At 39.0% G+C, this 12,188-nt stretch overlaps 1 protein-coding gene and 1 long non-coding RNA gene across 2 annotated transcripts in view; one reads left to right on the forward strand and one right to left on the reverse strand.

Moving 5' to 3' along the window:
* The window catches only part of LOC110376201 (neogenin), a 168,066-nt gene that overhangs the window by 103,329 nt on the left and 52,549 nt on the right, over positions 1-12,188 (reverse strand). The window lies entirely within an intron of this gene.
* On the forward strand, positions 1,899-7,872 carry LOC126056754 (uncharacterized). Its single transcript, XR_010277831.1, has 2 exons — positions 1,899-2,801; positions 7,411-7,872. It is a non-coding gene; the product is annotated as an uncharacterized LOC126056754 (long non-coding RNA).

Raw genomic sequence — 12,188 nt, forward strand, 5'->3', positions numbered from 1 at the left:
TTTCACCAAATACCTTTGCGCACAAACCTTTACATTTATAAGACTAACGATGCTATAAATAGCTAAAATACAAAAAAAAGCAACTTCGTCCCTCGTTGTTCGTTTGATAACATATTCATAAGGTCACAAACAGTCACTTAGAAGCAATCTCAAGCATGTCGACAACATACATAAAACATTGTACCGCGGTCAGACATTACGAATTCAATGGGCGACCGCGATAAATTCACTGAAAACACTTGCCGTACATTGTGAGAGAATTTACAAGTTCACTAATGGAACACAATTTGGGAATGTTCATTGGATCTGACGGTGACATTTCGGATCTTTGGAAGTTCAACGAAAAGTAATTTTACTCGGAATGTAATAAGGACTTTATCTTATAAAAGCGATCCACGTGGGCCATGTAATGAAACGACGAATAATCTTATTTCGTTAAAAAAATTTGATGACTTACTCTTAACTTGCGTATGTTAAAAGCAGTTCTCAGAAGTAAACAACGCCGGGATAACCAAGTTAACGCGCTTCATTATCTAAAATGTCCGTCCTTTAATTTGCATAATAGGACAACAGCCGTCGCTCGTATCCCTCATTTTAGCTTCCCACATAAAACAACATTTTTAAAAGTCAATGCAAATCGTATTAAAACTCCTCAGAGTATAGTTAACGCAATATTTACGAGATCTGGGGCCCGATTCTCCTAAGTTATTAATGTCAAAATTGAATCGCAATATGATCGCAATAGCAGTTTTAACCATATCGGGCATTCTGCTGCTAATATTATATAAAACCAATCGTATTCCAACGACATTCGATTGGTTTGCGATTGGTCTGCTATTTTGGTCTATACGGTAGTTTGCTCTACAATCATATTGCAATCGTAAATAATTTGCAGTCAATAAGTTGTGTGTATTCATAATGAATCATTATTCATTATGAATACACACACAGAAATGGATTTAAAAGAAAAATTGCGGAATGCCACATACGCTTCAATCTTAATTGAGTCGTGATTGGATCTCAGTCGGATATGAATCGTATGTCGCTTAAGTAAAATAGCAGAATCGTGCTCCTGTTCATAAAGCTGATCGGAACTCAATAAGGGAATTACAGACTTCGGTTTTATTATCGAGATTACGGAAAGTTGTCGAAGAATCCTGTCAGTTCACGTCAGCGGCCATTCTGATCCTCATTACTGTCACATAAGTTATTTCATAATTTCGGCATATTCTGCTTAAAGTTTTATTTATTGGTGAATTTCGTTCGGTTGTCGTGAGAGAGTTTTAAAATGTTTTTTATAAAGAGTTGTGTTCTAAATAGCATGGCAATATGCAGTAACTATCCTTATCATTTAATTAAAAAGACGCTGAACACAAAAACATAATACTAAACATAGAAAATTTGTAAGCGAGAATCCGTAGTGCTAAGCTAAGCTAATCCAATGTCTACACGATATAATATTACAGCTTTAAAGCTACAGCTATTCTTGTAATTAGATGTTGGCCTTTGCACGAAGTATATCTTTTATCTTACTTCTTCTATCTTTTATCTTAGATAACAGGGACAGTTTCTACTGAGAATTTATTTTGTGTTGATGCTTTATTCCAGAAAGTATGTGAAACGTGAAGCGGGCACAGTCACAGTTTTATACAAAAGTGTTCCTATCGCCCGCTCAACGCAGTTTCAGCCCTTAGACGTAAAGAAATGAACATCACACCAACTTACAAATGAATCCCAAAACAACTGTTATCATCATCTCCCGAGCCTTTTCCCAACTATGTTGTGGTCGGCTTCCAGTCTAACCGGATGCAGCTGAGTACAGTGTTTTTCGTGTTTAAAACCCAAAACTATTGTGAACCTAAAAAAATTAAAGAAAAAGTGCCATCAGAAAACACTGTTCGGAAACCTCTAGAACATAGGAACGACGTCGATGGAGGCGCCACCGGCGATGGCATCGGAGGGGGGACAGCGCGGCGCGGGGGGCAGCCACGTACGAGGATCGCGGGCCGCTCACACACCTTACCGATCAGCTGTGAAAATTGTACGCGTCGCGCGCCGTTTAATTATATAATTTGTTACAAATCCAAGAAACTCCAAGAAATATATCGACGAGAACGGATAACTGTGGCTACGGATCGGTAAATAGTGTGTCGTTCCAATTAATCATTGCCCTTTATCACTTCTTAAATTCTTCCCGCTTTGTTGGCCATTTAAATCTGTTCCATTTTTTTTCCCCATATTTATTAGTCATCGCATTCATTTCGTTGCACATATTTCAAGCCTGGTTATCGCTCAAGCCTATTATTGTAGGTGCATCGCTGCATAATTAGTAGCAGGCAAAAATAAGAAACCTGTTTACACGGATACGTGTTAGCTTGACCGCTAATTCACTCAAGGTCAACATCTGTCGCTTTGCAATTTATTCAACGCAGTGCTTGCTCATTAGTTACGAATTAACGTAATTATTATTTATTTGAATAATGGACTCTAAACTTAAAGAATTAGTTAAGAAACGTGCAAGCTGTAAAGCTAAACTTACGCTTTTCAGCAATTATTTAAATGTAGTCCTTTCTTGTTCACGATTAAGTGATTTACAAGTAACAGAACTGGAAACCCGACTTGATAAAATGGATTTATTATACAATGACTATGATAAAATACAGGGGGATATCGAGCTGCTGATGGAGGACTCCGCCGAGGCATTGGCTGATCGCGAAGCCTTTCAAAACCAATACTTCTCCTTGGTGTCATCGGCGCGCGAGGTGCGACGTCAGCATAGCGAGCGAAGAGCCAGCGTGTTGGTGAGTTCCGTACAAGCTTCAGATAATAATGACGCCACACAGTCGAAACATAGTGTTGTGAAATTACCACAGATTAGTTTACCACATTTTGATGGAAGCTATCAGCATTGGCTCGAGTTTAGAGACACGTTTGATTCTCTTATACACAAGAACACATTGTTGGATGACATAAGTAAATTTCATTATCTGAGGTCCTCGTTAAAGGGTGCTGCTGCCTTAATTATTAGAAGCTTGGATTTTAATTCTGGTAACTACAGCATCGCCTGGGATTTATTGACGAAACGTTACAATAATAATCGTCTTTTGGTAAATAATCATGTTCAATCGTTATTTAATGTCGATCAAATAGAAAAGGAGTCCAGTAAAGCAGTACGTCATTTAGTCGATAGTACTACAAAAAATCTCAGAGCTTTAACAATTTTAGGACAACCGACGCAGCACTGGGACACCTTAATTATTTATATAATGGCTCACAAATTAGATACTAAAACTTACGTTCATTGGGAAGAATTTAGAAATACGTTATCCGAGGCACCTACATTGTCTAAATTTTTAACTTTTTTAAATAACAGGGCAGACTTGTTGGAATCAGTTGAGGACTCTGAAGCTATTAAAAACAAGACCTCAAACAATAAATCAAATAAGCAAAAAAGTTTTGCCATAACATCAACTGATAATAATAATATTTCAAATAAGGTTTCGAGCTCAAATTGTCCAATGTGCAAACAAAGTCATGTTTTATTTAAGTGTGATAGTTTTCGAAAACTGACGTCAGATGTTCGTAATCAGAAGGCTAAAGAATACAAGGTTTGTCTTAACTGTTTAAACCCGGGCCATTCCGAACAAAAATGCAAATTGTGGGCTCGGTGCAAGTATTGTAAGGCAAAACATAATACACTGTTACACGTAGACAAAGACAGTGAGCCGACTACCAGTAGTCAAATAACAGATAATGTTACTTTAACTGCCAAAGCTATACAGAATACTACTTCGTCCACCGTATTGCTTTCCACAGCGAGGGTGAAGGTGCGCGACAGCAGCGGCCGCAGCCACGTAGCGAGGGTGCTGCTGGACAACGGCAGTACCGCAAACTTTATAACTGAGGAGCTGTGTGGTAAGCTGGGTTCACTTAAACGTAACGTAAACTCCAGAATAACGGGTATTAACCAGCAAACTTGTAAAAGCACACAGTCTTGTTCCTTAACCTTAGAATCTTACTCGGGTAAATTTAAAACAACAATTGATTGTTTAGTATTACCAGAGATAACCAAATCATTACCATCGACATTAATTGATATAAGTACTATTCCACTTCCATCAGGCATCTGTCTAGCTGACCCTCACTATTATAAACCGTCAAGCGTAGACATTTTACTAGGTGCTGAACAGTTCTGGAATATTTTAGGTACTAACACAATAAATCTAGGCAAATGTCAACCTAGGTTATACGAATCTAAATTAGGATGGCTTATTTCTGGGTTTATTGCGCAACCTAGTCCATCCCGTGACCAACCAGTGTGTAATTTTGTGCAGGAAATAAAACCTGAACTCACTCGGTTTTGGGAACTAGATTCAATATCAGAAAAACATTCGTTGTCAGCCGAGGAACGTGCATGTGAGGAACATTTTTTACGCACTACTACTCGTGGCGAAGACGGGCGTTTTATTGTTAAAATGCCATTTAAACAGTCACCAGATGTTTTAGGTGACTCATACCAAATGGCGAAAGTTCGATTTCTTTCGCTCGAACGTAGGTTTGAACGTGATCCCTTATTCAAAGGTAGGTATATCGATTTTATGCACGAGTACTTGCAATTAGGGCATATGTCTGAAGTTAGTAACTCAAATGATAACATAAGTTACTATTTACCACATCACGGTGTTACGCGCGAGCAAAGTACTACAACTAAATTAAGAGTTGTCTTTGACGCGTCAGCTGTGACGACTTCAGGTATTTCTTTAAATCACCTACAAATGATCGGTCCGACTGTACAGGACGATCTTTATTCTATTTTACTTCGTTTTCGAAAACATAGATACGTTGTATCAGGAGATGTAGAGAAAATGTATAGAGCTATAGATTTAAATAAATCTCAACGCTCTTTACAAAAAATCCTATTTAGATTTAATCAACATGAACCGCTTAAAACCTTTGTTCTTAATACAGTTACTTATGGCACCGCTTCGGCACCATACTTAGCGACAAAGGCACTCGTAAGTCTCGCTTCACAGGCGTCTAATGATGACGTAAAGCAAGCTATACAACGGGACATGTACGTTGATGATTATTTGGGAGGCAGTGACACTGAGTCAGCAACCATACTGTTATGCAAGGAGGTGAGTTCGATTTTAGCATCAGCTCAATTCAAATTAAGAAAATGGCAATCTAATAGCCCACAAGTGATGAAGGCTATGTTGTCATCCCTTGATCAGAATGATAATAACATTCTGGATTTAAATCGTAATCAATCTCATAACACTGCTAAAGTATTGGGCTTAAACTGGGTTCGCGATTTAGATCAGTTAACTTTTCTATAAATCTACCTCCAACTAATAAAATAACTAAACGTTACATTTTATCTTGCATTAGTCAAATCTTTGACCCATTAGGGCTAGTAGGGCCGTGTGTCGTATTGGCAAAGATAACAATGCAAAAATTATGGTTAGAAAAATGTTCGTGGGACGAACCGGTTTCTCGTGACACTCAAGAATGTTGGTCGTCATTCGTCACTACGTTATCGTGTTTGAATAATTTAAACATACCACGGCATGCATTTAGTGTTAATCATAAAATAATTGAGTTGCACATTTTTACAGATGCATCCGAGTGTGCCTATGGGGCATGTGTGTACGTTCGTTGCCTAAATAATGATGATACTATAACCGTTCACCTTTTAACTTCGAAAAATAAGGTAGCTCCCATTAAACATACAACCATACCCCGTCTTGAACTGTGCGGGGCCTTGTTGGGAGCAAGACTGAGTGCAAAGGTAGTAGACTCACTAACTATTAAAATAAATAAGTGTTATTATTGGTGTGATTCGACGATAGTTCTCTGTTGGTTATCTGCATCGCCGAATAAATTAAAGCCTTTTGTTCGTAACCGTGTCAGTGAGATACAAGAAAGTACCGGGGAAAATTCTTGGAGATACGTGTCGTCGAAAGAGAACCCGGCCGACTTCATATCTCGCGGGCTGAGGGCCGATCAAATCGGCACCTGTAAATTGTGGTGGTCGGGCCCAGAGTTTTTAAAATTAGGCGAAGATCGTTGGCCTAAAATGCCAAATACGGGTTCTAATTCCGACATACCTGAATTTAAAGTTCATTTAGTAGATAACTGTCAATCAACTCAATCAGTTATCAGTCGTTTGATTAGTAATAAATCTAACATAAACAAATTAAAACGTATTTTCGCTTATGTACTTAGGTTCATTTTTAATTTAAAAAATCCTAACAGCAGGTTGTGTGGTCATTTATCCTGTGATGAATTAAATGAAGCATTTACTGTTATGTTACGTTTTAGTCAAATGGAAATGTTTTCTGACGAATACAAAACACTTAGTTTAAAAAGGCCACTATCCAGCAAAAATAGGCTTGCTTCACTGTCTCCATTTATGGATGATCGAGGTGTAATTCGCGTAGGTGGCAGGTTAGATAACGCTAACTACAGTTACGACACAAAACATCCAATATTGCTAGATAGTAAACATCACATTACGAAAATATTATTTCGTTGTGAACATCTTAAGCTTATGCATGCAGGGCCACAACTTCTTTTATCACACATTCGTCAAACTTACTGGCCTTTAGGAGGTAGAAATTTATCTAAAGGTACATTCAGAGAATGTGTCAAATGTTTCAGATTTAGGTGTCAAGCGGTGCAACCAGTCATGGGTCAGCTACCACGCACGAGGACACAGCTTGAATTTCCGTTTTATAATTGTAGTGTCGACTACGCCGGACCAATGCTGATAGCTGACCGTAAAGGCAGAGGTGCCAGACTCATTAAATCCTATATCTGTGTGTTCGTCTGTTTGGCAGTAAAGGCTGTTCATCTGGAGCTTGTGACGGATCTCACCAAAGACGCCTATCTTGCCGCGTTAAAGAGATTCGTTGCTCGTCGGGGTAAACCACACAGTATCCTCTCTGATAACGGCACAGCTTTTGTGGGCGTATTTAATGAGCTTGCACAATTCTTGGCTAATTCAAATTTAGAAACCTATTTTGCACAAGAAGCGATAAAGTTTAGCTTTACTCCTCCTTATAGTCCACATTTTAATGGTATAACAGAGGCCGCCGTTAAGTCTACAAAAAGACACTTAAAAACCATTGTTCATTCTTCTCATCTAACATATGAGGAGATGAACACATACCTAGTCCAAATTGAGGCTATATTAAATTCCCGTCCCCTTGTTGCTCTTTCTTCGTCTCCTGACGACCTTACCGCTCTCACTCCTTCGCACTTTTTAATTGGACGACCGCTAATATCCGTTTCTCAGCCGCAGGTACACTCCGTCAACATCACTCGATTGGACCGCTACAAAGAATTGAGCATCTACGGCAACACTTTTGGAACCGATTCAGTCATGAATATGTTGTCATGTTGCAGCAGAGAACCAGATGGCATGCGTCCACAGGCGAAATTAAGCTGAATCAGTTAGTTCTGATCAGAGAGAAAACGCAACCACCACTACATTGGCTATTAGGCCGTATCGTCAAGGTGTTTCCTGGTGCTGACGGCATCACGAGGGTGGCGGAAATCAAAACCAAGAAGGGCAACATCACAAGGGCCTTCAACAACATATGTCCTTTACCTATTGAAGACGATGTTTCAACCCGGGCAGGATGTTCGGAAACCTCTAGAACATAGGAACGACGTCGATGGAGGCGCCACCGGCGATGGCATCGGAGGGGGGACAGCGCGGCGCGGGGGGCAGCCACGTACGAGGATCGCGGGCCGCTCACACACCTTACCGATCAGCTGTGAAAATTGTACGCGTCGCGCGCCGTTTAATTATATAATTTGTTACAAATCATCCGTTGGAATAAACCAGTACCTATATTTCGGAAACAGCCTCAGTCATTTCTACAGCCCAAGAATTCTCCCTAACAACACCACAAACGTAAAAACTACGACATAATTATGAACAAGCACGTTAATACGTCGCTTGCATACACTTACAGCGTTTTATTGAAGAGCCTACAATCCGCACGCATGGCGAAGCACGCAAGCAGACATATTGCGAGAGATACAAATTAAACGCGATTTTAATGGAACTGTTATGACACGGGAAGGGTTGTTGAGAAGGTATGGAATATATTTATTACTAGTAGGTTTATCGTGCTCGATTTCCTGAAAATGTCTAACAGATCTGTATAAATCCTTTGATTTGACATGAAAGTAGCAGCTGTTTGTTTAATCCCTACTAATAATATAAATGCGAAAGTCTGTCTGTTACGCTTTCACGTCTTAACCACTGAACTGATTTTAATAAAATTTGCTACAGAGATAGAGTTGACCTTGAGAAAGAACATAGGATAGGTAGTTTTTATCCCGGACTTTTGAAGAATTCTCTAGGAATCGTGATATAACCGAACTCTACGCGAATGAAGCCGCGGGCGGAAGCTAGTTTACCATAAATAACAAGAATTGTGGCAAACCTTTAAGCTAAATAAAATGACCGCCTTAGGTGAAAAAACATGACTGAAGATCCTACTATTTCATGGATTAAGCCTTTAAAGGTGACATAAAACTAAAGCATAAAAAGCACACTAGAATACTTAAGAAGAACAGATCGTATGACAACACCTAACATGTGACAATTCCTTTAAACATGCACCATCCGTCACGCGCTGCAGCATACACTATGCAGAACAAATCTGTGTGCACTCGCGAACATTCTAGAAGTGGCACAGCTGACTCATTCACGAGATGACACATCCAGTATTCAGGGGACGCGATAGCGAAGTTGCTGTGACGTCACTGTATGGCAGGAGGCTGCATATTGTAAAGGAAAGTGCTGAACGAGGAATGTTTTATTACTTACTTATTACCTACTCTACGGATTTTTTTCAAAACAGTGGATCAGATGAAATTGAGTTTTCACAACTTTTCTTGCGACTAATCTGGAACATTAGACGCAAGAACTTCTTTTTATCCCTGTTTGGAAAGTAAGTAGTTCCCTCGTAACGGGTTCGATGTACATAGGCTCCTTTGGGAATAAAGGCTGAGGCAGCTCGGTATAAATTATGACATAATAGCTGAATATTATAACCCGGAACAACACCGTCATCGGCATGACTTATTCCAGGGAGCGGACGTGGAGTCAATGCAGCATGCATGTGACAATCAAGTACCCACGTATACGAGAGCGTGGAGTAGTCGCGGGTTATAGACGAGTAACAGTTGCGCTACAACCGAGACTAAAATATAATATTATTTACTGTAAGCTTTAGCAAAGCTTTTCTCAATCCTTCATGCAATTTGTGAAACAAATGTAGGTATAGGTATTTGTAAAGGGAACTAGAATCGCAATTCATATCATCCTAACATCAGATATGAGTGTACTTGAACCTACACCTTCTTCTGCTTCGCATATTGACGTTAGGAAGCACGAGTTCTTTTATGCAAATGAGCAGAAGTATTGCCTGGCGGAAAGCAATTATCGCCACCCGTAGACAGCTACCACGTGAGAAGTCACAAGTCCTTCGCCAAAGAAGACTACAGAAGTCTACAGTGAGCAACACAGAAGCAATAAAACTCTGTCGTCTACTACCAGTACTACCACCATTGCCATGTATAATGCACGTTGATTCGGCGACATTAGCCCCGCGAGGCGCGGCGCATTCTCGTGATAAGGAAGCTGCGCTGTGTGGGCAGGCGCGAGAGATAGACTGCCCTACATCCCAGTACTCAGGAACTTAAGACGACATTCTTGGCAAGTAACTACATACATATTTTGGATACACTTAATACCTATATCTATGTAAGATAATTAAAAATACATAATCGTTTAGATAATTCTCTCTTTCTGTACCAACTTAAAATCAAAGCATCAAACCGACAAAAGGAAATGTTAAATGTGTAATTTTTACATTACATTTTTCGAGTAAAAATCCTCCGCTACATGTGAGCTGTCGACGATTCGTCAAGAGCCTCTCATAAATTGCGAGGTTTAACATCCATATTGCATTTGGTAAAACATTTTTACATGCAAAAACAGAAAAGCTCTCATATAAACCGTAAAATGACATATATTAATTTGTCATTACAGCAAACTATTCACGTTTAATCAGTTGTAAAATGACTAACAGTAATCGTAATTGCACTCATTATACCTCGTACCCACTGAGGCGTAACGCATTGTATCAGCGGATACAGAACAATAAGAACAACACCTTTGTCTAATGAACTGTGATACGCATCAATGGACAAATGGGTTCAATCAATGAACTATGTATAATCTACGAATCACCTTTTTAAAAGAACAACCATGTTTCCTTTTCGTCGAAGAAGAGGTAACGTACCTGCAACAAAAGAAAAGAACTTTATTAGCATCATAGAGTTAAATGATTTCCGTGTCTATGGTCTGTGGAGCATTTTGGCGGCGCGCCAGTTAGTCGCGCTTCAGCCGTGGTGGCGGGCGCACGTCTCGACATTATGCAACGTTGAATAGAGCGCCTGATAACGACTCGACCGTTTTATTTGCACACCAAATGGCTTTTAATCTGGGAGGGTATTTGAATGTTGCGTATGCTTATTCAGGCTGCTTTATTTTCATGGTTCTTGTTTGTTGAACAATTAACATATAACCTTTAGAGGGAGTAAATAAGCCGTACATTTCTTAAACCAAAACAATGTTTAACACTGATTTATTTCAGCTGTAAATATATTTCGGACAATAAGGTATATTTACTTTTATAACAACCTGTATTAAGGGTTTTCCCTATGGTATCAATGTTGTCTAAAAATACAAATAATATATACCCGTTAAGTACAGGAACCATGACTTATATAAGAGTCCGCCCACCCCCAGTTCACATAACACAAAAGGCAATTGTAAAGCCATCACAAACAGGTACAATTTGACAGAGTAATTATAAACATACATTTGATACTAAATAAATTATTCAGAACACAAGTTATTTCATCTAAGTTACAAACAAATATTCTTTGAAACGCAAATGTAATGAGAATTCATGGAATCCTAGAAAATCTTCGAGAATTCCTGGTACTCTATAAGCAGAGCATAATTAATTTTGCTCAAAGGTGAATTCAAAGGAAAACAGACAGATACACAACTAGTTCATATACTGCGGGTTTCTATAACGGATCTATCGTTTGTTTTGAGATTAGATATCGTAATTCGACAATCTATATGGAGCTTCTGTCAAAATGCAGACTCGCTATTCGCCAAATAACGGATATATTGGTTATCCATAGAAATCCATCCGAAGTGTGTTCAGGCTTTCGTCAAATGTTTGACTTGAATCAAACCCTTCACGTCGTTTACCATGGTTTTAGTTCAGGCTTTCGTCAAATGCTTGAATTGAATCAAACCCTCCACGTTCTCTGCCATGGTTTTATAACAATAGTTATAAGGATAGCAGTCTAGTGACTATAAGCTTCGCCCTCCCAAGCACGAGTGATTAACACCACTGACTACCACGACTCCTATTTACACACAAAACTTGAGATCTCGTCCATACAACAGTTATTTTCGCAACGAATTCACCAGAAAAGCCTACTCTTCTATATACCTACTACACCTAAATAAAAGATTCTTACAACTAAAACATGGTATCTATAAAGCTAAATACCCTTAAAACTTGCTATACATCCCTGTCTACCTGACCGTGTAAGAGTGCGCGCACACCACAAATTTTTAGTCGGCCGACTTCCGTCAAGTGGGTAGGATTTTTTGTTTTTAGAAAAATCTTGATTTCAATCAAACCGTTAGTCGGTCTCATACCGAACAAATACCTGATCGTTGTTATATGGGTACTTCATATCATATCATATCGTTTATTACATTCCATAATGTACATTAGGTGGAGAATATAAAATGATTGACACAACTATGGACCCTGATTGGCACAGCAAAATAGTTAGAAGAGAAGAAAGCGTTTAATATAAGATACTGCATGTCCCTGTATTATTTACTTAGTTAATAGCTTTTTTATAGTTTATACTTTCGTTCATTCAAGACCTAAGAAAAGATGGATGAATTGCCTGAAATAGGAAGGGAGTGAATGTCAGTATGACGAATGACAGGGGAAAATGGAAGCGGATGACATATTGCACCGACCCCAAATACAATTTGGAACAGGACTGGAGGAAGAAGAAGAAGACTTTCGTTCATCTTCATACTCTTTTATTAGCTACCT

This window comes from Helicoverpa armigera, chromosome 27 (assembly GCF_030705265.1).
Source record: "Helicoverpa armigera isolate CAAS_96S chromosome 27, ASM3070526v1, whole genome shotgun sequence".
NCBI classification, from domain to species: Eukaryota; Metazoa; Arthropoda; class Insecta; order Lepidoptera; family Noctuidae; genus Helicoverpa; species Helicoverpa armigera.